We start from the raw sequence: 22,327 nt of genomic DNA, 5'->3' as shown, positions 1-22,327 counted from the left end.
CACTTTAGTATACGAGTATGCCTTGCTGCCCAGAGGAAAATAAGCGTAAATGGCTTGCTCGCTTGCCACATGTACTCGAAGATAATAACCAACCTGAAAACATGAAAGGATGAAAATGACGTAAATACTGATGTAAAGTTGTTCAGTCCACCGTCTTCAGTCACTAGTGGAAATATCTGCACTTATAGTTGTTAGACCCTGTATACGTGTACTTGTGTTAAATGTTTTTTTGTAATGCCACTGCAGCCTGATTACAAGGTCTACTCTCTAAAAATGTCGCTATTTAAATATTTTAAATATTCAGGTAACTTTGTGACTGGAAGAGGTATTTGTAAAGCGTTTCTATACGGGAGCAGAATAGGAGAGTGTGCACACAGAGGACAAACTGCAAGTATATTCGCATACCAGGATAAGAGAACCTTTCGCTGCTACTATGACAGCAACAAAAGCTGGCGCGTAGAGGTGTGGGAACGGAAGGAAACCAGACGAAAAACCTCCTGCGATCTACTCCGAATCCGTTGCAGGAACAGGAGGTCTGTTCAAAAAATTCCGGGACTTTGTCTACATAATTTTTCTACCCGTGCCTTTTACTTATTCTGCATGGTCTCCTTCGAAATACTCTCCTCCACAATTCATACACCGCTCCCAACACCGTTTCCACTTCCAGAAGCAATCCTGGTACGGCTCTTGCTGGATAGCGTGGAGCACCTTCGCGGATTTTCTTTTATTTCGTCTATAGTTGCATTTCTTCGTCGTTTTAACGCGGTTTTCAACTTTGGGAACAAAAAATATTCCGCAGGGGCCTAGTCTGAAGAGTGAGAACAATGAAGCAGCACACTGATTTCGTTTCTTGTGCAATAGCCACGCATGAACAGTGACGAATGTGCGGGGTCGTTATCGTGACGTAAGAGTGATGAATTGTCTAGTCACATTTCCCGCCCTTTTTCTTCTCACATTTCCTCGCAGGCGTCACAACACGTCCCCGTAGTACCATCGTTTAACTGCTTGTCCCTAAGTACGAATTCATGATGAAGTAAACCTTCAAATTCAAAGAAAACCATCACAATGGCTTTGACATTTGACCTGACCTGGCGAGCTTTTGCTGGTCTTGGAGAACATTTCCTACCCATTGCGAAGACTGAACCTTGGTCTCTACATCATAACCTTAGACCAACATCACATGATCAGTTATGACTCTTTTAAGGAACACCTCGTTCTCATTTGCACGATCCAGTTCACGGACTGCGAGGCAAAGGTCAAAATCTTGATTCATGAGCCGTGGGACGAACTTAGCGGCAAAACGATGCATTCCAAGATGCTGTGTCAGAATTTCATGACAACTAAAATATTACATTCTTCTGCAATCTCTCGATTGGCAAGCACATTTTCGTTGACATGCCTGACGTGCGCATCATCGGTAGACGCCGAAGGTCATCCTGAAAGAGGGTCATCCTTAATTTCGTCCTGGCGTTTTTAAACCGTGTGAACTATTCGTCGCCGGCCGCTGTGACCAAGCGGTTCTGGGCGCTTCAGTGAGGAACCGCGCTGCTGCTACGGTCGCAGGTTCGAATCCTGTCTCGGGCATGGATGTGTGTGATGTCCTTAGGTTAGTTACGTTGAAGTAGTTCTAACTCTAGGGGACTGATGACCTCAGATGTTAAGTCCCATAGTGCTTAGAGCCATTTGAACCATTCGTAACACCGCCGACTACGGCTTAAGCAGTCATCAGCATAGGCTTCCTGCAGCATTTGGTGAGTCTATTTAAAGGTCTTCTTCAGTTTCACGTAAAATTTAATGCAGATGTGTTGCTTTTATAACTGTGCCATCTCGAAATTCGCAAACTGTGCGACACAACGTTCTACTCAATACAGCGCTGAACAATAACTAGCAGACGTACAAAAATGAAACATCCGGCAGTTACAAATTAAGCAAAGACGCGTGGAGGGATGCTAACGACAGTTCGCTCCAACACATCATTGGCGCGAAATTAAGAATGTTCGGGAATATTTTGAACAGACCTCGTATTTCAAGGCCTCCGCTTGGTAGCGTGTAGCCCTCAGGCGCGGACCGAGGCACCTCTGCTACAGATTGAGTGGCCAGAACTGAACAGGCAGAGAATCCGCTTACTGTCGTGGGGAGTGGTGGCTGGGGGGGGGGGGGGGGGGGGAGTGGGTGGAGAAGCAGGGGTGGTCCACTGTGTGCTCGTCGTGCGCCACTCAAGGCTGCCATTCGGATGCCGGTGGCTCTGCATCGTGTAAGGGAGGAGATCCAATAGCGCTGCTCTTCGCCTGAAAGGGCAGGGGTTCGCATATGGCGATCCTGAAAGCACTCACGCGACAAGAGCTGAGCTCCATAGCGAGAGAATTCAGCTGCTTGTGCAGTAAAGCTTACGAGTCACACTTCTACACCCACAGCCATACTTTGCAAGCGTGTGTGGCAGACGGTACTTCCTCCTACCGCGTTCCTTCCGCCAACGGTGAGTGGGAGGAGTGACGTCAATAAACATGCGTATGAGTTCAATTTGCTCTGATTTTCTCGTCATGGTCATTTCACGATGCACATGTGACCGGAAGTAAAACGTCGCCCGACTTTTCTTGGAATGTACGCTCTCGAAATTCAACAGTAAGGCTCTCTGCTATACGTACACAACGCCTCTCTTGCAGAGCTTGCCACTCTGCTGAGCATCTCCGCAACGCTCCCGCGTCTACTATATGATCCCGTGACGAAATGTACTGCTCTTCGTTGGATCTTGCCTATACCTTATACCGGAATGAAAAATGCTCCTATCGCAGCACAAAAAAGGCGAATATGTCCTGAGCAGGGTTAGGGATGCAAAAGAAGGGAACTTGCTTTTCGACAGCTTTCGACAGCTTCGAAGACATTTGAATCAAAACATCTTGACTTAGTCGCGGTTCTTTGGTTGTTAGTAACAGTTCAAAATGTTCAAATGTGAGTGAAATCTTATGGGACTTAACTGCTAAGGTCATCAGTCCCTAAGCTGACACACTACTTAACCTAAATTATACTAAGGACAAACACACACACCCATGCCCGAGGGAGGACTCGAACCTCCGCCGGGACCATCCGGTTACTAATAGTGCCCATGTCATCCATTATAATGCATCCTATCAAATACATTAACATGGTACATGCTGTCATGTCGTATAATGTGATACATGCCATCATGTCACCCAATATGGCATTTATCATGTCGTGCAGTATGACACAACGTGTTATTAAAGTTTAGGAAGCACGCATCCCTACTAAGGGGTACTTCATTTTATAGAGGCATCCTACTCTCTAGAAGGACATAAATTTGTGTCTGTTCTTCTTACACAGGGGGTCAGCCGAAGAGAGCTCGCTGCGCTCTGGAACTCTGGTTAACTCTTAAATAACCGCGAATATATCAAGCTGTTATCATTTAAATGCCTTTGAAGCTGCCAGATAAGTCGAAAAGGTTGCTCCCTTCTTTAGAATCCCCAACTATGCCCACGACATACTCGCCCTTTTTGGGCTACGATAGGAGCATTTTTCAATCTGGTTCACAACAAGTGTCATAACTTGGGAACCGATGTAGATTTTTGTTGACTCTGGCGCCGACTGATGTGATATCGTTTTTTTTTTTTTTTTTGTTAGTTGTCTTTCGAAGCATATTGTATACACTGCGGCAACGGATTAAGCTTTCGCAAAACGATAGTACAAGCATTAAATACATATATCTTTCTACTTTCTTGCAAAATTTGAACCGATTAGCACAAGTCTGAAACATAAAAGTGGCGCGCATAAAAAATCTCATAAAAACGTGTTTTTTTAACGTAAAAACCGAATGAAGCTAGATTTTTTATTGTGAGTTTTCAATTTTATCGAATGAATGTATTTTTTAATTATCTTATTCACCTTAAACTGTTTCCGAGTATTCAGTTCATATAAGAACGAATTTTATGCGTTACTTTTAGTTCGACTTTAAACCATCATATCCCAACAACCGTCAAGATTATTGATTAATTCGTTTTGACTTTATCCATTTATCTACCTTCATGCAAAGTTTGAATCCATTCCTACCAGTTTAAAGAACAGAAGTGGTGTGCTTCAAAATCCTCCCAGAAAAACGTGTTTCTTTTTCAAGGAAAATCCAATTAAAGTAAGGTTTTTTCAAATGCCTAAACATTGTCTCGGAACTAAGTCCGATGCTCCAGTCAACCGACTTTGAGTCATCCATCTCGCTCCAGTCCGGAGTTATTTAAGGGTGACTGTTTTTGGAAGCGAACGATGACGATGACAGTTTTTGCACGTTTAAAATGCGAACGGTGCACATTCAAATGGTGCTATTAGCTGAGCATTAATTTCGGCCCAATTAAAATCTTTTGCAAAAGGAATTAATCGATTCGCACAATTTGCCTGGACGCTAGGTTTCTAGTTCAAACCTTACTTAGTATAGTACAACGTAGCTACACTAACAGAGATGTTCGAATGGCTGTACAAATGGCCGCTAGTCCGATAGGAACCGAGCACCAAGACACTCACCCCCCCCCCCCCCCCCCAATAAAAGCAGTGATTCTACGCGCGGCCTTTACAGATATATTAGTTACAGCAGTCCCGCGGCATGTGAACAATACTCAAGAATCGGTCTTACAAGTAATCTGTAAGCCACTTCTTTCGTAGATAAGTTACATTTCCTTAAAAGTCTCCGGAGGAAAGCAACGGCATACCAACTCTAGAAATGGTTCAAATGGCTCTGAGCACTATGGGACCTAACTTCTGAGGCCATTAGTCCCTTAGAACGTAGAACTACTTAAACCTAACTAACCTAAGGACATCACACACATCCATGCCCGAGGCAGGATTCGAACCTGCAACCGTATATATCAACTCTAATATATGTATATTAAAGTACTCTGTTGCTCATAGACCGCATCTCGTGGTCGTGCGGTAGCGTTCTCGCTTCCCACGCCCGGGGGTCAGGGATTTTCTCTGCCTCGTGATGGCTGGGTGTTGTGTGCTGTCCTTAGGTTAGTTAGGTTTAAGTAGTTCTAAGTTCTAGGGGACTGATGACTATAGATGTTAAGTCCCATAGTGCTCAGAGCCATTTGAACCATTTTTGTTGCTCATACCATCCTTCGTGTTGAGCTTTACTTCCGATGCTTCTGAGTCTGACTTCTAATTTTTTAATTGATCAGTCTGTTTTAGGGGGGTTCCGAATGGTTATAGCTAGGTATTTTACGGTAGTCGGGTTCACACGCCGGCCGCAGTGGCCGAGATGTTCTAGGTGCTTCAATCTGTTGCCGCGCTACCGCTACGGTCGCAGGTTCGAATCGTGCCTCGGGCATGGATGTGTGTGGTGTCCTTAGGTTAGTTAGGTTTAAGTAGTTCTAAGTTCTAGGGGCCTGATGATCTCAGATGTTAAGTCCCATAGTGCTCAGAGCCATTTCAGCCATTAGGGTTCACACTATATTGATAAAGCAGTGAGGGGCTGAGCCATTTAGTTCTAGGCCCTCCATTGACGTGTTACGCTACCGGCTACTGTGACGCGGAGGTATAAATTTGTATTACAACTGCCGACATATTCCTGCAAACAAACAAAAAATAATTACGTAATTTTATGTCTCCGAGGTGATAATTAAAACTGTATGGCTACATATCGTAAACTTTTTTATTTGTTTTGCACACTGATTAAAACATTTCAATAAAATCATGTTTCATTTATAAAGTGTATTAAACGGTGTTTTTAAAATATGATTAAAATTTCTGCTTTAAACTTGCTAATCCTGAGTAGTATTAGGACGGAAAGACAGGCAGAGACAGACAGCAAAAAGAGTTCTCGAAAATAGTATTAATCGTTTTGAGGGATCATATGTTAACAACGCTCACAACGGCTGAGCAAGCAATACAATAAAACAAGAACGAATAAGGAGTGGCCAGTATTTTTTTCGGCGAGCAGTAGTCTAGGTCGCAGCTACAAAATTTCTAAAAGTGCACAGCAAAAGCAAGGAAAGCAGAAAGACAGCACGAAACGCATGGCTGCAGCAGGGCGTTAGACGTTAAGAGCAGAAGCACGCCGTGACGGCCCCGTCCCTGATCTCAGCTGATCTCATTGCGAGCACTTTGTGGCGTGAATATTTCAGCGACCGGCGATGTCGGAAGCTCGAAGCCAACGATTGTCAGGCGCCGGTATAAGTCACTGAATACTGCGAGTTTCACGGAACAGGGCAGCAGCAGGACTAGTAGCGCTCTTCATCCCACGGCGGACGACGGAATTTATATTCTGGCGAGTGCGAAGTGCATCCGACACTCGGAGAGAAAAGCTTTTTGCCTCTTTGTCATCTTCCATAAAATTACAGCACTACTAGAAACGTCTGGCGTGGAAAACCTACGAGTTTGAACCTCGGTAGCTGAAGTTACGAATGAATGGTAGTCCTAAGGCGGTATCTCATTTCTCAGTCTGGCATGCCCCTTTCTCCCTCTGTATTCAAAAATAGTGTATGTCAACCTCTTCCATCCCTCCTCCCATGTCCATAGCAACTAGCGCTCACAATTTAAATCCAGCAGCCTCTAATTTATACGAGGGTCACTCCAAAAGAAATCCACACTATTTTTTTTAACTCCATCTTTTATTCTACATGTTTGAAAGTTTTACAGTGAGTAGATACATCCTTTAGGAACAATATTTTAATTTCTCCACATAATTTCCATCCCTCTCAACTGCCTTACGCCATCTTGGAACCAGCGCCTGTATACCCGCACGCTAAAATTTTGGACCAACATGTTGGAGCCACTGTTTGGCAGCGTGCACAAGGGAGTCATCATCTTCAAACCTTGTTCCACGAAGAGAGTCTTTCAGTTTTCTAAAGAGATGATAGTCACATGGAGTAAGGTCAGGACTGTAAGGCGGCTGTTTCAGTGTTGTCCACCCGAGTTTTGTGGTCACTTCCATGGTTTTTTGACTGATATGTGGCCGTGCATTGTCATGCAACAACAAAGCATCCTGCTTTTGCCGATGTGGTCGAACACGACTCAGCAGAGCTTGAAGTTTCTTCAGTGTCGTCACATATGCATCAGAATTTATGGTGGTTCCACTTGGCATTATGTCCACAAGCAAGAGTCCTTCGGAATCGAAAAACACCGGAGCCATAACTTTTCCAGCAGAAGGTGTGGTTTTGAATTTTTTTTCTTGGGTGAATTTGCATGATGCCACTCCATTGATTGCCTCTTCGTCTCTGGTGAAAAATGATGGAGTCATGTTTCATCACCTGTCACAATTCTTCCAAGAAATTCATCTCCGCCATTCTCGTACTGTTCCAGAAGTTCGCTGCATACCGTTTTTCTTCTTTCTTTGTGAGCCACTGTCAACATCCTGGGAACCCACCTGGCACAAACCTTTTTCAACGCCAACACTTTCACTATTCTGCAAACACTTCCTTCCCCTATCCCAACGTAGCGTGACAATTCGTTCACTGTCATGCGTCTGTCAGCAGTCACCAATTCGTTAACTCTCTGCATATTGTCTATAGTGTGTGCAGTACGAGGCCTGCCGCTGCGAGGACAATCCTCAATATTCCCGTGCCCGCTTTCATCACGTAACCTGCTTGCCCACCGACTAACTGTACTGCGATCGACAGCAGCATCTCCATACACCTTTTTCAACCTCTTGTGGATGTTTCCCAGTCTCGTTTTCACAGCACGGGAATTCTATGACAGCACGTTGCTTCTGACGAACGTCAAGTGTAGCAGACATCTTGACGACATGCTGTGACGGCGCTACTCCCGGGAACAGGTTGAACTGAGTTTGAAAACAATCGGGAAGGATGTATCTACACACTGTAAAACTTTCACACATGCAGAATGAAAACTGTATTTTTACAAAAATAGTGTGCATTTCTTTTGGAGTGACCTTCGTATTTATTGTTATTGTTGTACTTCTCATGAACGACTACAAACTGCGTTTTTATCTGCACAATTTGTGTACTATCTAAATGTAGATTGGCGATCCGCTCTGGCTTCGCACGGCAATAGTATTAGGTTGGTGCATAAATTCGCAGCTTTTTTTTCATAAGTGTAATCAACGCAACGGGTACACTTAGACTTCAGTCATCAATAACTTATGCTCCTTCACTATTTACAACAGTCTGCCAATGCTGGGGTAACGTTTCAGTTCCCTGACTGTAGAAATCACGTGGTTTTCAAGCGAAGAACTCGTCGAGGCATGATCGGAGCGTATTTTCACCCCGAAAGGAAGTTCCTCGAAGGTTGTTCGACACAGAGTGAAGAACTTCTTGATGCAATAATTTACCAACAACCGTATGATTTGTAGAAGTTAATTTTATGAACTTCTATGTGCTACCAGTTTCGGCATTACATTGGATGCCATCTTCAGGTCCCACTCGTCATAGTCGTAAAATCGCTATACATGGAAGGAGCCATATAACGGGATCCGTGAATCAATCGTCATGCAATGCTGCTTTGTTTGGGCTCAACCATTCCTTTCTTTTCCTTATGTAAACATAAAGACACCATTGCAGGACGATTGATTCACGGATCCAGTTATATGGCTCCTTCCGTGTATAGCGATTTTACGACTATGACGAGTGGGGCCTGAAGATGGCATCAATGTAATGCCGAGACTGGTAGCACATAGAAGTTCATAAAATAAAATAAACTTCTACAAATCATACGGCTGTTGGTAAATTATTGCATCAAGAAGTTCATGCCAGCCGTCGTCCCACGATCCATAATGGATCAACGAAGAGTGTGGAGAAGGTGAAGTACTGAGGGCACAAAATCAGGTGAACAAGGTGGGTGCGGAATGACTTCCCAACCCAACTCCCGTAAACTGTTTTTTTCGTCAGTTTAGCAGGGGGCGGGCGAGCGTAACGGTGGAGTAGTATCACTTCACGCTTTCGTCCTGGCCGTTGTTCTTGTTTTGTGTCTGCAAGACGTCTCAGTTGTTGACAATAAACGTCAAGAGTGATGGTTACATCTTGCGGAAGCAGTTCGCAGTACACCAAACTGTCGCTGTTCCACCAGATGCATAACATCATCTTTTGTGAATGCGCGTGCGGTCTCAGGCGTCTTGTCACGGTTCGCGCGGCTCCCCCCGTCGGAGGTTCGAGTCCTCCCTCGGGCATGGGTGTGTGTGTTGTCCTTAGCGTAAGTTAGTTTAAGTTAGATTGAGTAGTGTGTAAGCCTAGCGACCGAAGACCTCCGCAGTTTGGTCCCATAGTCCTTACCACAAATTTCCATTTTTTTTTTTTTTTTTTTTTTTTGTCAACGCGCGCAGGTCTTTGTGCCAAGAGTTGCTGCTTTGTTTGGGCTCAACCATTCCTTTCTTTTCCTTATGTAAACATAAAGACACCATTTCTTGTACCAGGATAGGAATGGTGTTTTCATAAGATAACTAATGACGAGCATGTAGAGATGCAAATATGACCACCAACAGTTTTTTGTGACTTTGGCTTAGAGCATGCGGTATCAACACATCCGCTTCTTGAACCTCCCCCATTGCTTGCAAACGTCGCAGGAAGGTGGAATAATCGCAATTCAACACATTTGCCCGTTCCCCAGTACACTGGCATGTATCACTGTGGATTAATCGTTTAAATGATCTTCATCAAATTCCGAAGGTTTTCATGACGTGAAGAGACATTAATGTCAAAACGATCCTTCGTAAAACGAGAAAACCATTTTCTTGCCGTGATCTGTCCAACGGCATAATCCCCATACACGGTAACAATCTTTCCGGCTGCCTCCGCTGCTGTCACCCCTCTACTGGACTCAAAACAGAGGAATATGTTGGTAATGTTCCTATTTATCCACTTATTCTCATTTAAAAGATCGCAAAATCCCCAAAATTGGCAAAGTTATACATAAGTTCTAAATATGGCGCATACTTCAATGCGAGATGCTTTTAATAATTTCCACAACGAAATTCTGTCTCGAAATCTGGCAGAAAACCCAAGGAGATTCGGGTCATACATAAAGCAAAACGCAATCAGTACCTTCACAGCGCGATAACAACGGTGAAGTCACTGATGCAAGTGTCACTAAAGCAGAGTTATTAAACACGGTTTTCCGAAACTCCTTCACCAACGAAGACGAAGTAAATATTCCTGAATTCCAATCAAGAACAACTGCCAAGATGAGAAACATAGAAGTAGATATCCTCGGAGTAGCGAAGCAGCTTAAATCACTTAATAAAGGCAAGGCCTCTGGTCCAGATTGTATACCAGTTAGTTTCCTCTCAGAGTATGCTGATAAAATAGCTCCATATTTAGCAGTTACATACAACCACTCGCTGACATAGATTTCGGTTTAACTTCGTTGTTCTCTGGAGCTGTGCCTGCTGTTAAATGCTTTTCCCGTCAGATACCGCCTCCCCTGTTGCTGACTAGCTTGTAGCTCCCACCATTGTCAAAAATCGTTCAAATGGCTCTGAGCACTATGGGACTTAACATCTGTGGTCATCAGTCCCCTAGAACTTAGAACTACTTAAACCTAACTAACCTAAGGACATCACACACATCCATGCCCGAGGCAGGATTCGAACCTGCGACCGTAGCGGTCACGCGGTTCCAGACTGAAGCGCCTATAACCGCACGGCCACACGGCCGGCTTGCTGAAAGGGATTAGACTTGGGCTGTTTCGTCCTCTTCCTCCTTTCCTTTCTATAGTGACGTGGGTAAATACTCATCCCCACAATCCAGATAAAATTCACTGAGAAGAGAATGAAAGGCATGAGCAAAACTCCACCACACAGACCTTCATAATATTGGAGTCATTTATTTCCACAATCAGCCCCACAAAGTTGGGCGAAGTATGTATACACTGCGATGAACAGCTTACTACAAACTACCGAGTTCTCTACTTAACGTAGTTGATAAACTAAAAAACTTTGGAATGACAGACAGCACAGGAAGTTCACCGCTGTTGATAGTTATCAGAGCAGGCGCACGAATCACGCAGTTGCCATAGCAACTCTTTAACTACAACAGACAAACTGCTGCACTGTCCCATTGATCGCGGCGTTCCAGCATAGGACGAAACAGGCACAGTTGCGGTGCGTCAGGTTTCCTGTGTCAGCACACACCGCGGATGTGGACTGGCTCACCAGCGTCATTTCCGCCTGGCAGATGGGCTGACGTTTGATCCACCTCCAGTCCCTCAAAAATTCATGTGGCTGTAAGATCTTAAAGTTTGGCTACGCAACGCCAAAATACCACAGGTGCATTTCTTCGCAGGAACAAATTAACTAGTAAAAACCTGCACGCTAGTAATTTCCCCACGTAGTAAAATCGCTCAAAAGAGCAAAGGCCGCTGGACCTGATGGGATAGCAATTTGAATTTTACACAGAGTACGCGAAGGAACTTGCCCCTCTTCTTGCAGCGGTGCACCGTAGGTCTCTAGAAGAGCGTAGCGTTCCAAATGATTGGAAAAGGGCACAGGTCATCCTCGTTTTCAAGAAGGGACGTCGAACAGACATTTCCAGGGGCAGATGTGGACTCTGACCACAATCTATTGGTTATGAACTGTAGATTAAAACTGAAGAAACTGCAAAAAGGTGGGAATTTAAGGAGATGGGACCTGGATAAACTGACTAAACCAGAGGTTGCACAGAGCTTAAGGGAGAGCATAAGGGAACAATTAACAGGAATGGGGGAAAGAAATACAGTAGAAGAAGAATGGATAGCTTTGAGGGATGAAGTAGTGAAGGCAGCAAAGGATCAAGTAGATAAAAAGACAAGGGCTAGTAGAAATCCTTGGGTGACAGAAGAAATATTGAATTTAATTGACGAAAGGAGAAATATAAAAATGCAGTTAATGAAGCAGGAAAAAGGAATACAAACTTCTCAAAAATGAGATCGACAGGAAGTGCAAAATGGCTAAGCAGGCGTGGCTAGAGGACAAATGTAAGGATGTAGAGGTTTATCTCACTAGGGGTAAGATAGATACTGCCTACAGGAAAATTAAAGAGACCTTTGGAGAAAAGAGAACCACTTGCATGAATATCAAGAGCTCAGATGGAAACCCAGTTCTAAGCAAAGAAGGGAAAGCAGAAAAGTGGAAGGAGATTATAGAGGGTCTATACAAGGGTGATGTACTTGAGGCCAATGTTATAGAAAAGGAAGAGGACGTAGATGAAGATGAAATGGGAAATATGATACTGCGTGAAGAGTTTGATAGGGCACTGAAAGAACTAAGTCGAAAGAAGGCCTCGGGAGTACAGAACATTCCATTAGAACTACTGACAGCCTTGGGAGAACCAGTCCTGACAAAACTCTAGCATCTGAAATACTCTCACTCAGACTTCAAGAAGAATATAATAATCCCAATCCCAAAGAAAGCAGACGTTGACAGATGTGAAAATTACCGAACTATCAGTTTAATAAGTCAAGGCTGCAAAATACTAACGCGAATTCTTTACAGACGAATTGAAAAACTGGTAGAAGCTGACCTCGGGGAAAATCAATTTGGATTCCGTAGAAATATGGGAACACATGAGGCAATACTGACCCTACGACTTATTTTAGAAGCTAGATGAAGAAAAGGCAAACCTACATTTCTAGCATTTGTAGACTTAGAGAAAGCTTTTTACAATGTTGACTGGAATACTCTCTTTAAAATTCTGAAGGTGGTAGGGGTAAAATACAGGGAGCGAAAGGCTATTTACAATTTGTACAGAAACCAGGTGGCAGTTATAACAGTCGAGGGACATGAAAGGAAGCAGTGGTTGGGAAGGGAGTAAGACAGGGTTGTAGCCTCTCCCCGATGTTGTTCAATCTGTATATTGAGCAAGCAGTAAAGGAAACAAAAGTAAAATTCGGAGTAGGTATTAAAATCCATGGAGAAGAAATAAAAACTTCAAGGTTCGCCGATGACATTGTAATTCTGTCAGAGACAGCAAAGGACTTGGAAGAGCAGTTGAACGGAATGGACAGTGTCTTGAAAGGAGGATGTAAGATGAACATCAACAAAAGCAAAACGAGAATAATGGAATGTAGTCTAATTAAGTCGGGTGATGCTGACGGAATTAGATTAGGAAATGAGACACTTACAGTAGTAAAGGAGATTTGCTATTTGGGGAACAAAATAACTGATGATCGTCGAAGTAGAGAACATATAAAATGTAGACTGGAAATGGCAAGGAAAGCGTTTCTGAAGAAGAGAAATTTGTTAACATCGAATATAGATTTAAGCGTCAGGAAGTCGTTTCTGAAAGTATTTGTATGGAGTGTAGCCATGTATGGAAGTGATACATGGACGATAAATAGTTTAGACAAGAAGAGAATAGAAGCTTTCGAAACGTGGTGCTACAGAAGAATGCCGAAGATTAGATGGGTAGATCACGTAACTAATGAGGAGGTACTGAATACGGTTGGGGAGAAGAGGGGTTTGTGGCGCAAGTTGACTAGAAGAAGGGATCGGTTGGTAGGACATGTTCTGAGGCATCAGGGGATCACAAATTTAGCATTGGAGGGTAGCGTGGAGGGTAAAAATCGTAGAGGGAGACCAAGAGATGAATACACTAAGCAGATTCAGAAGTATGTAGGCTGCAGTAGGTGCTGGGAGGTGAAGAAGCTTGCACAGGATAGAGCAGCATGGAGAGCTGCATCAAACCAGTCTCAGGACTGAAGACTACAACAACAACAACAACAACAACAAGAAGAGCATATGGACTATCAGACCAATTGTGTGATTGGATTGAAGAGTTCCTAGATAACAGAAAGCAGCATGTCATTCTCAATGGAGAGAAGTCTTCCGAAGTAAGAGTGATTTCAGGTGTGCCGCAGGGAGTGTCGTAGGACAGTTGCTATTCATGATATACATAAATGACCTTGTGGATAACATCGGAAGTTCACTGAGGCTTTTTGCGGAAGATGCTGTAGTATATTGAGAGGTTGTAAAAATGGAAAATTGTACTGAAATGCAGAAGGATCTGCAACGAATTGACGCATGGTGCAGGGAATGGCAATTGAATCTCAATGTAGACAAGTGTAATGTGCTGCGAATACAAATAAAGAAAGATCCTTTATCATTTAGCTACAATATAGCAGGTCAGCGTCTGGAAGCAGTTAATTCCATAAATTATCTGGGAGTAGACATTAGGAGTGGTTTAAAATGGAATGATCATATAAAGTTGATCGTCGGTAAAGCAGATGCCAGACTGAGATTCATTGGAAGAATCCTAAGGAAATGCAATCTGAAAACAAAGGAAGTAGGTTACAGAATACTTGTTCGCCCACTGCTTGAATATTACTCACCAGTGTGGGATCCGTACCAGATAGGGTTGATAGGAGAGAGAGAGAAGATCCAAAGGAGAGCAACGCGCTTCGTTACAGGATCATTTAGTAATCGCGAAAGCGTTACGGAGATGATAGATAAACTCCAGTGGGTGACTCTGCAGGAGAGACGCTCAGTAGCTCGGTACGGGCTTTTGTTGAAGTTTCGAGAACATACCTTCAGCGAGGAGTCAAGCAGTATATTGCTCCCTCCTACGTATATCTCGCGAAGAGGCCATGAGGATAAAATCAGAGAGATTAGAGCCCACACAGAGGCATACCGACAATCTTTCTTTCCACGAACAATACGAGACTGGAATAGAAGGGAGAACCGATAGAAGTACTCGAAGTACCCTCCGCCACACACCGTCAGGTGGCTTGCGGAGTATGGATGTAGATACAATATTCTGACGGCTCGAAACCAACAGGCAGTTGCAGAGTGGGCAGTCCATTCCTGAGTCCAAGGACAGGTGACAAGGAATTGGTGTCGCTTCCCAGTGAGACTTCCACGTTTTGTGCAGAAACCACAGCCATACTTGCAGCTTTACGTTAATTACAGAACTTCACAGTAAACGAAAAACATTTTAACGGATTGTAGAAGCTTGCTCGAAGATATTCACACACCACACTAGCCATTCTCAAGGAAACTAATCCAGTGGTAACGGACTGTATGAAAGCCACCATAGCAAACGATAATTTGGGGAAGAAGTTAAAGTCTATGTCGAGAAAGCGACATGCTGACATGAAACGTAATGAAATAGTCGATGATGCAGCGAAGAGCGCCGCTCAAACGACATATTTAAAAAATGGTTCTGAGCACTATGGGACTTAACATCTGTGGTCATCAGTCCCCTAGAACTTAGAACTACTAAAACGTAACCAACCTAAGGACATCACACACATCCATGCCCGAGGCAGGATTCTAACCTGCGACCGTAGCAGTTGCGCGGCTCCGACATATTTAAAAATACCTTATTACCGCCATTAGACTTGAAGACTTGGCCCCGCATAATTACGGAAAATAAAAAGTTTGTACATTACATAATCTATTTAATTATGGGTCATTCCCCAGCCATCTTCACCGAATAAAAGTTCAAGATAATCTTTTCTGTGATTGAGAGGGAGTGACAGTAGAAGATATCCACCACAATTCTTTTTCTAATGTAAACATTGTGGAAGCCACAAAAATAATTTCATACAACTGTTAATCAGATCTCATCAACCATTTCCACCTAATACAGAAGCTCCCCGTCATCAAAAAGTATTAATTTCAAAATTAAGTATGAAATTTTTCAATATATGTAACCTTACACTGGTTTAAGAATCATGAAAGAAGGTTGTATACATGGAAGAACCCTGGAGATACTAAAAGGTATCAGATAGATTATATAATGGTAAGACAGAGATTTAGGAACCAGGTTTTAAATTGTAAGACATTTCCAGGGGCAGATGTGGACTCTGACCACAATCTATTGGTTATGACCTGTAGATTAAAACTGAAGAAACTGCAAAAAGGTGGGAATTTAAGGAGATGGGACCTGGATAAACTGAAAGAACCAGAGGTTGTACAGAGATTCAGGGAGAGCATAAGGGAGCAATTGACAGGAATAGGGGAAATAAATACAGTAGAAGAAGAATGGGTAGCTTTGAGGGATGAAGTAGTGAAGGCAGCAGAGGATCAAGTAGGTAAAAAGACGAGGGCTAGTAGAAATCCTTGGGTAACAGAAGAAATATTGAATTTAATTGATGAAAGGAGAAAATATAAAAATGCGGTAAGTGAAACAGGCAAAAAGGAATACAAACGTCTCAAAAACGAGATCGACAGGAAGTGCAAAATGGCTAAACAGGGATGGCTAGAGGACAAATGTAAGGATGTAGCGGCCTATCTCACTAGGGGTAAGATAGATACCGCCTACAGGAAAATTAAAGAGACCTTTGGAGATAAGAGAACGACTTGTATGAATATCAAGAGCTCAGATGGAAACCCAGTTCTAAGCAAAGAAGGGAAAGCAGAATGGTGGAAGGAGTATATAGAGGGTCTATACAAGGGCGATGTACTTGAGGACAATATTATGGAAATGGAAGAGGATGTAGATGAAGATGAAATGGGAGATACGATACTGCGTGAAGAGTTTGACAGAGCACTGAAAGACCTGAGTCGAAACAAGGCCCCCGGAGTAGACAGTATTCCATTGGAACTACTGACGGCCGTGGGAGAGCCAGTCCTGACAAAACTCTACCATCTGGTGAGCAAGATGTATGAAACACGCGAAATACCCTCAGACTTCAAGAAGAATATAATAATTCCAATCCCAAAGAAAGCAGGTGTTGACAGATGTGAAAATTACCGAACAATCAGTTTAATAAGCCACAGCTGCAAAATACTAACACGAATTCTTTACAGACGAATGGAAAAACTAGTAGAAGCCAACCTCGGGGAAGATCAGTTTGGATTCCGTAGAAATGTTGGAACACGTGAGGCAATACTGACCTTAAGACTTATCTTAGAAGAAAGATTAAGGAAAGGCAAACCTACGTTTCTAGCATTTGTAGACTTAGAGAAAGCTTTTGACAATGTTGACTGGAATACTCTCTTTCAAATTCTGAAGGTGGCAGGGGTAAAATACAGGGAGCGAAAGGCTATTTACAATTTGTACAGAAACCAGATGGCAGTTATAAGAGTCGAGGGACATGAAAGGGAAGCAGTGGTTGGGAAGGGAGTAAGACAGGGTTGTAGCCTCTCCCCGATGTTGTTCAATCTGTATATTGAGCAAGCAGTAAAGGAAACAAAAGAAAAATTCGGGGTAGGTATTAAAATTCATGGAGAAGAAATAAAAACTTTGAGGTTCGCCGATGACATTGTAATTCTGTCAGAGACAGCAAAGGACTTGGAAGAGCAGTTGAATGGAATGGACAGTGTTTTGAAAGGAGGGTATAAGATGAACATCAACAAAAGCAAAACAAGGATAATGGAATGTAGTCTAATTAAGTCGGGTGATGCTGAGGGAATTAGATTAGGAAATGAGGCACTTAAAGTAGTAAAGGAGTTTTGCTATTTGGGGAGCAAAATAACTGATGATGGTCGAAGTAGAGAGGATATAAAATGTAGGCTGGCAATGGCAAGGAAAGCGTTTCTGAAGAAGAGAAATTTGTTAACATCCAGTATTGATTTAAGTGTCAGGAAGTCATTTCTGAAAGTATTTGTATGGAGTGTAGCCATGTATGGAAGTGAAACATGGACGATAAATAGTTTGGACAAGAAGAGAATAGAAGCTTTCGAAATGTGGTGCTACAGAAGAATGCTGAAGATTAGATGGGTAGATCACATAACTGATGAGGAAGTATTGAATAGGATTGGGGAGAAGAGAAGTTTGTGGCACAACTTGACCAGAAGAAGGGATCGGTTGGTAGGACATGTTCTGAGGCATCAAGGGATCACCAATTTAGTATTGGAGGGCAGCGTGGAGGGTAAAAATCGTAGAGGGAGACCAAGAGATGAATACACTAAGCAGATTCAGAAGGATGTAGGTTGCAATAGGTACTGGGAGATGAAAAAGCTTGCACAGGATAGAGTAGCATGGAGAGCTGCATCAAACCAGTCTCAGGACTGAAGACCACAACAACAACACACTGAGAGTTGGCTGTATGGCCTTCAGGCAAATTAAAGTGTGGTACTGATGTCGTACGTGTTAATGGAAGGAAGTATAAGGTAACATCTGGACATTTTCATAGCATTTATGGACCAAGGCAAAGGATTAGACTATGAAAAGTTGGCTGTGAATGTTGGAAATGTGAGTTAAATGTCAACAAATTAGGGAGACAAAGAACGTCACCTCAGTAATAAAAACCATGGAGGAATAACAAATACACACAGAAAATTGTTGCTCATTAAGGAAGAGTTCAAGATGCCCTACAAGGTCAAACCGATCAACAGTTCATCGACCTGCAAGTTAAGTGTAATAAAGCATTAACTTCATTTATTCTACCTGCGCTTACTCATGTTCGTCTGCATTTATAATATAAAAATACGCAAGCGAAGTTTTGTGAATTTTGTAAAATTTCGTATACTGCGAGTATTGCAGCGAACAATGGAAGGAGGTGGATTAGAGCTTAAAATAGTACCAGTACAATCACTTCACTACGTATTTTTTATTCACGTCTAATATTCTGTCCCAGGCCGAATTCCGTTAAAAGCGTCTACCGACCCTTTGCGCTTCAATTAATTTTCATACAATTTCGCAAAAATGCTGCTGCTCCGTAGACGGACCCGCGCACTGTAAACCCCCTCGCGGGCAACTGAACAGCGGGGCTTGGTAGCCCGCAAAGGGGTAAGGTACGCGGGCAGGGGAAGCCCGCTTCGCGCACCGCCTCGTTTGCAAGTCTGCGCTGTTTTTCCGCACCACCGCCGGCAATGAAAACAAACGGACTCCTCTCCCTCTCTCTCGGCACAGAGAAAATATTTACAGGGTGGCTGGGGAGCAGAAGTCGCAAAACAAACCGCATTTGTCTCCGTAACTTAGAATTCTGCCGACGTATCATCGCTGCCGTGCCAAGAGGGCGTCGCGAGTTCAAAAAAATGGTTCAAACGGCTCCGAGTACGTAACATCTGACTTAACATTTCACTTAACATCTGAGGTCATCGGTCCCCTAGAACTTAGAACTACTTAAACCTAACTAACTTAAGGACACCACACACATCCATGCCTAAGGCAGGATACGAACATGCGACCGTAGCAGTCGCGCGAATCCGGACTGAAGCGCCTAGAACCGCTCGGCCACCGCGGCCGTCCTTCCCGAGTTCAGTCCCAATCCATGTAATGTTGTAGGTTTAATGTTTGACGTTGTCGTGTGTGTAAAAACAAAAAATTGCAGCAAACGCGAGTTTCTAATTTTTATGCTTTGTACTATTTAATTTCGTTCTGCGCTTATCTGTAGAAAAAAAACCAAAAAGGTAGCTAGGGTGGCATACAAACGGAAAAAAACTGAAAATTGTCTTCAAAATGCGTTGCAGAGAATCATAATTCTTATCTTAATTAATACTGCCGGCCGCGGTGGTCTTGCGGTTCTAGGCGCTGCAGTCCGGAACCGCGGGACTGCTACGGTCGCAGGTTCGAATCCTGCCTCGGGCATGGGTGTGTGTGATGTCCTTAGGTTAGTTAGGTTTAAGTAGTTCTAAGTTCTAGGGGACTGATGACCTAAGATGTTAAGTCCCATAGTGCTTAGAGCCATTTGAACCATTAAAAAAATTAATACTGTTACGACACCATTTAGTGATGATTCACTCGCACTTCGTTTACACGAAAACAATTAGGATAGGAGAAACTGTCACGGTAATGTTTGAGGTTAATAACGTACGTTTCCCAGATTCTGATTCTCGTGCGCCGGGCGATAACAAGCTTCCCTTTGTCAAAGTTGCTTATGTTACTGGATTTCTCCATCTGCGGCCCGTATTCTCGATAGAATGATTCTCTATTCGTCTTAGCACGGCTTGTATGCTTATCTTTCCCCGTCGGTGCACTTTCGTTCCTGAGAACGTCCTATACGCGTCAACGGCCTTTGCGTATTACGTAGATTGATGGTGAAGGGGGGGGGGGGGATAAAGCAAGGAAAGGGAAGGGAAGGAATTAATGGCATCAGCTGCATCGGGACTTTACGCGGAATCAGCGGAGAGGAGTTAAATTATGTGCCGGAACGGGACTCGAACCCAGGTTTTCCTGCTCACGAGACAGTTGCGTTACGCACTGCGCCACCCAGACACATGTTTATTGCAAATGCGCGGACTACCTTGGCATGCTCCCAGACTGGCTCTCACTCCTACCTACCGCCATCTATCTACAGTCCCCGTTCATGTCGTCTACGCTCGCTAAATTTAGATTCCCGTCGGCCGGGGTGGCCGAGCGGTTCTCGGCCCTTCAGTCTGGAACTGCGCGACCGCTACGGCCGCAGGTTCGAATCCTGCCTCGGGCATGGGTTTGTGTGATGTCCTTAGGTTAGTTAGGTTTAAGCAGTTCTAAGTTCTAGGGGACTGATGACCTCAGCAGTTTAGTCCCATAGTGCTCAGAGCCACTTGAACCATTTTTTTTTAGATACCCACTGGAGGTAGAACGTAAACATTCATCCGCACTGAAGGCTGTGGATTCATTGCCCATCGAGGCGAATCAATTACATGAAGCGTAGTGTCTGTTATTTCGGACGTGTCACATTCACATAATTTACATACTCGTATTGTATGTCGTATACGTCCGCTTCCAAAGACAAGTTGTCACCACGACAGACCCGGTCTCAATTCCTGAGACTGCCAAGGATATTTCCTTGGTGGATAGAAACGTCGACAATGGCCAGGAAGCCGGCCGTGGTGACCGAGCGGTTCTAGGCACTTCAGTCTGGAATCGCGCGACCGCTGCGGTCGCAGGTTGGAATCCTGCTTCGGGCATGGGTGTGTGTGATGTCCTTAAGTTAGTTAGGTTTAAGTAGTTCTAAGTTCTAGGGGACTGATGACCTCAGAAGTTAAGTTCCATAGTGCTCAGAGCCATTTGAACCATTTTGAATGGCCAGGAGTACGATGTGCTGACTCCATGCCCCTCTATACCTAATTCGGTGATGAATGACTGTAGATAACACGGTGGTCGGCCGGCCTTTGTGACCGAACGGTTCTAGGCGCTTCAGTCCGGAACCGCGCGACTGCTACGGTCGCAGGTTTGAATCCTGTCTCGGGCATGGATGTATGTGATGTCCTTGGGTTAGTTAGGGGACTGATGTTCTCAGACGTTAAGTCCCATAGTGCTCAGAGCCTTTTGAACACGGTGGTCGCTCGACACTTGCGTTGTCTTCACGGCCTGATCGCAGGGTGTCCTTTTCCTTATGTAGCATGCGTGGTAAACGGGATACCTCGTCATCTAAGGATGTAGCACTCTGCATAATGATTCTAATCGAATTCGTGCCAATAATGAACACTGATAAATGAGAGAGTTGTACTGCCATGAACTGGATAATAGCTAAGTACCTTTGCACAGATTACGAGGAATCCTGTTTTACATTCTAATAAATAAAAAAAAAAAAAAAAAAAAAAAAAAAAAAAAAAACAGACAACGACGCATGTCGAAGGAATTATAGATATGGGAAGGACATCGGTAGGTGGTGAAATGTTGCTTTCTGAATAATTAACAGAATATACCCCAAACGTTTAATTAATACTCAAAGATCTTAAGAATAAATGTTCTCTGTGTAAACAAATCTGTAAACTAAGGAGAAAAGGTCATGATATAACGTAGGGAATGTACTTATGTGCTGTTCCGATAAATAATGTTCCAGAGAAATGTTTATATATTACTCTGTAAATCAGGGTGAAGGCAGTCGCCGTAATTTGTTTTTCGATTATATAAAAGCAGGAACTGTGAGCTCTCGCTCTCGCTCTCGCTCTATGTCGTTTGTTTTCGATGGCTCTTACATAAAATGTAAGTGTCGCTCTGGTGGCTGTAACTTTTAGTTAAATAATTACGTTAATTTTATTTTAATAGCCGTGTTTGAATTAAGAACCTGCTTTCCTCTTCCATTAATGCCACATCTCAACTTAGTATGCTGCATTTTAGAACTGTTTCAGGCTGCAGCGAAGGAGAGGTGCCGAGGAATCGTTTGGTGGCCACAACTGAACGCTACTAGTGTTCAGTTGGCATCTACTTTATAAAAATTTTATTTCAGCGTACCTGAGATCTCTTTTTCTGATCTTTTCTATCAGTATATGTGCAATATAATTATGCGAACTGCATAATTTTGAGATCGGCCGCTGTGACCGAGCGGTTCTAGGCGCTTCAGTCCGGAACCGCGCGCCTGCTACGGTCGCAGGTTCGAATCCTGCCTCGGGCATTGATGTGTGTGATGTCCTTAGGTTAGCTGGGTTTAAGTAGTTTCTAAGTCTAGGGGACTGATGACCTCAGATGTTGAGTCCCTTAGTGCGTAGAGCCATTTGAACCATTCTGAGATCGGTCACTGGCCTGTTAACAGTGCTATCGGTCAATGTTCTCGTCGGTCTAATGGGAATCTGATGCTGGATGGCGAA

The sequence above is a fragment of the Schistocerca serialis genome, chromosome 1 (genome assembly GCF_023864345.2).
Source record: "Schistocerca serialis cubense isolate TAMUIC-IGC-003099 chromosome 1, iqSchSeri2.2, whole genome shotgun sequence".
NCBI classification, from domain to species: domain Eukaryota; kingdom Metazoa; phylum Arthropoda; class Insecta; order Orthoptera; family Acrididae; genus Schistocerca; species Schistocerca serialis.
Note: the sequence above shows the minus strand (reverse complement) of the source record.